Here is a 3546-nt window from a genome sequence, read left to right on the forward strand (position 1 = left end):
TTACATCACGGAGCAGCGCCACATTAAGTTAGCTAAATATGCTAGATACAGCAGGTTTTCATTAGATCGATTTTTCTTTTTTTAGATGAATATTTCTACGTCTTGGTGGTTGGCCAACACCCAATCACTGCGTTCATATTTATGTAGTTTACTGTTCAAAAGTTGTGCTTTAGAAATGCTCATTATGGCTAGGGGCCATTTCATGGGATATAGCGCACTTCTGGCCTGCTGCAGGCACTTTCAGGACACCAGCTTCGGCCACCAAATCTTTCGGTCTAGGAACAGCAACGCAACGTTTCATCACTCACAATCACAACGGAGCTGCACCGAATGTGATTGTGCCCAGCTCTTTAAAACTTTAATGGGAATATGAATTGACCAAGAATTGTTGCATTATTTTGTGACTGAGCTGGATATTGTAAACAGGAACGTCAAATTCACAGCCTAAACAGTGACATTTTGTGTTCGGCAAGTAAAAAAAAAGAACCGCTGTGAGCAGGGTTCGAACCTGCGCGGGGAAACCCCATTGGATTTCGAGTCCAACGCCTTAACCACTCGGCCATCACAGCTGACGGGAACTGCTCTCGTGCCACCTCTGAACTGCCTACCGAGGGAGGAGTCACTCCAGTGCTCTATGGCGGAGGAGAGGGGGGGGGATGATTTACACTGACGCTTCAGAGAACGACAGGGATGAGGGCATAGGATGAAACAAAGGAAGAAAGAGAGATGAAACGTGGAAATAGAAGGACAGACATAGTGTGGCAACGAGGATATTGTGTTAACAAACAAGGAGAGATGGGGGCCGAGGTGGGGCAGAGACACGTCTCCTCGATGCAGCCTCATAATCTCTCGCCCTCGTGGACCATCTATGCTAAGGCTGCAAGGAGAATCCCCCGATAGCGTTGGAGCGGTGCAGCGTGTCCTCGTTCATCGTTGGTACTGTAGCTGCCCAGTGCCTTTATTTTTTTTAATTGTTTATTTTTGATTTCTGACACCAGTGAATTTCCAACGAAAAATGAATGAAATTGACCTCTGCAAGCACATTTTCTTTCATTCGTAACATTTATAGTGCGTTCCTCCTGTTCAAGATCTGGTGGGGGGCATGTTGTGTAAGGGGTTTACTTTCGCAATGGAAGATGCATAGACCGCATAGTTCCTCTACTCAAAATCGAAGGAAATGTTTTGATTAAAAAAAAAAAAAAAACATTTTGAAAGGTCATTTTAGGCGGTTTGGGGCTTTAAGATCAAGCGGCTGCTCGACTGCGCCTCGCCCAGGGGCATGAAGGTAATGCAGGTGGGAATTCATGCATTGTTGCCAGGTCGGAAGAAAAAAATAAGCGCACTGCCCTTCTAAAACAAGTCCAAAACAAGCTGACTCCCATCCAAATAAGCAGAAAAACAAGCGCACGCCTACACTGATGCGGATAGGTTTAAAAAGTAAAAAAGTAAGAAGCGTAGCACAATAGCATAAACAGAACACAGACATAGTGGGTCATTACAGGTTTGCCGGTCAGGAATTAACGTGCAGGTAAAACTACTAATTTGCCGGTGGAGTGACTGGAATTACAATTCCGGCCACCACCACTAGCAAAAAACAGCCAGTATTACCGGCACCGGTAATACCAGCAATGCCCCATGGAGTCCTATGGGAACGCCATGCAATGGGGATTAACCTACTCTAGCCGCCACTTGTAATCTGCTGGTAATTCCGGAAGACCAAGTGGCGGTAATGATATTGCCGTTTGGTGGTATCCTTCCTGAGTTACTGGCGGGAGACCACCAAACTTGTGATGAGCCCCAGCGTCTTAGAAAAAACATATTTGATTATAATAGCATTTTTCTTACATTTAGTATCTATTGTTTCCATTTTTTGTACATATGGTATTTCAAAGTATATCAATGGCATCTATGGTCCATCGCCAAAATGGTCATTGGCAAGCCACTCTGCTTTGGTCCTCGCCTTCTTGAGTCCGTCACCCCTCTGGTCCTTGGCTCCCTTGCATAGTCGATAGGTAACCCCAAATTACGTGTGACAATGTGGGCCAGGCTGGGTATTTCCCGTTGAATGCTAGACTGCAATTTTTGGCCTTCCCGAGATAGGTATAGGCCTACAAGTACCAGCATGCTAGTGAAAATCTAATTTTTTATTTTGGGGATTCCCTCAACTCCTCCCTTTCTCTATGCTAGTTCCCCTACCACAAGTCCCTCCCCACCCTTTTTAATCTCTTACTCCTAACCCCTATATAATTTGATGAGTTTTTTTTGGCATAATCTGTATTTGTATTTGTATTTATTGTTTTATACAGCGCCTTAATCCAAGGTGCCTTACAGTTAACAACAAGAATACATAAACATGGAACAGTAGAAGCAATAACAGTAAAAATGAATCAAACCAGAAAATTGGCATGTAGAACAATTTGCATGAGAAAAGGGGAAAGGAAAGGAAGGGGGTGTGGAAGGAGGGAAGAGGGAGAGAAAGTAGTGAGAAGAGTGAGCAGTAGGAGGAAGAAGAATTTAGAAGAGAAGGGGAAGATAAAGAGAATAAAGGTAAGGGTACTAGAGGGAGGGAGAGAAGGGTGAGAGGGGGAAGGAAGTCAGGGAGAGCAATGAAGAAGGAGTGATTTCAAAGAGGAGCGGAAGGAGGAATAGGTGAGGAAGGAGCAGACAGTAAAAGGTAAGGAGTTCCAATGTAAAGGTGCAAGGAGCTGAAAAGAGCGGAAACGACAGGAGGCACAAGAGGGTGGGGGACCAAGAGTAAGAAAAGATCAGCAGAACGAAGAGAGCGAGAGGGGATGTAGAATGAGAGAAGAGAGGAGAGGTAAGGAGGAGCAAGGTCGTGAAGAGATTTAAAGACAAGACAATGGAAGTGAAATATAAGCTGGGAATGGAAGGGAAGCCAACCTAAGTGAGAAAGGGAATTGGAAATAGAGTCGTGAGGGGAGAGAAGACAGAGGGTGCGGATGGCGGAGTGGTAGAGGGATTTAAGGGGGGCAAGATAGGAGGCGGGATAACCTAAGAAGAGAGAAGAATAATAGAAGAGGCGAGAAATAAATGAGGGAGGATATTAAGAGTTTAGTAGCATGAAAGGTGAGAGAGGGACAGATTTTACGGATGTTAAAAAGATGATAGCGACATGCGCGACAGGTGAGGGAGATATGATGAGTAAAGGAGAGGGAAGAGTCAAAGTGAATGCCAAGATTACGAGCATTGTTGGAAATAGGAAGATTAGAAGGGGGAAATAGAATAGAAGGAGGTGGAGAGGAAGGAGGAAGTATTTTAGAAGGATAGAATAAGACTTCAGTCTTATCAGTGTTAAGAGAGAGATAGTGAAATGATATCCAGTTTTTAAGGTTATGTTATGTTATGTTATGTTACTTTGCATTTATATAGCGGCTTATGTACCACTGGTATGGTCTGAAGGCGCTGGTAGGTTTAACGCCCTTAGGAACTTAAGTTCAAGTCAGTAGAGAGAGTAGAGAGAGTCAAAGGTGCGTGTGAGGACCAGATATGTGTGCAGCTGGTGTGGCATTCGTGTAATAGCTGCTT

At 44.4% G+C, this 3546-nt stretch overlaps 1 non-coding gene across 1 annotated transcript; it reads right to left on the minus strand.

Annotated features, from left to right (window-relative positions):
* Nucleotides 1–487: 487 nt before the first annotated feature.
* On the minus strand, nt 488–569 carry TRNAS-CGA (transfer RNA serine (anticodon CGA)). Its single transcript has one exon. It is a non-coding gene; the product is annotated as a tRNA-Ser (tRNA).
* Between the last annotated feature and the right edge of the window lie 2977 nt (nt 570–3546).

The sequence above is a fragment of the Ambystoma mexicanum genome, chromosome 1p (assembly GCF_040938575.1).
Source record: "Ambystoma mexicanum isolate Mex_15411 chromosome 1p, UKY_AmexF1_1, whole genome shotgun sequence".
Lineage (NCBI taxonomy): Eukaryota > Metazoa > Chordata > Amphibia > Caudata > Ambystomatidae > Ambystoma > Ambystoma mexicanum.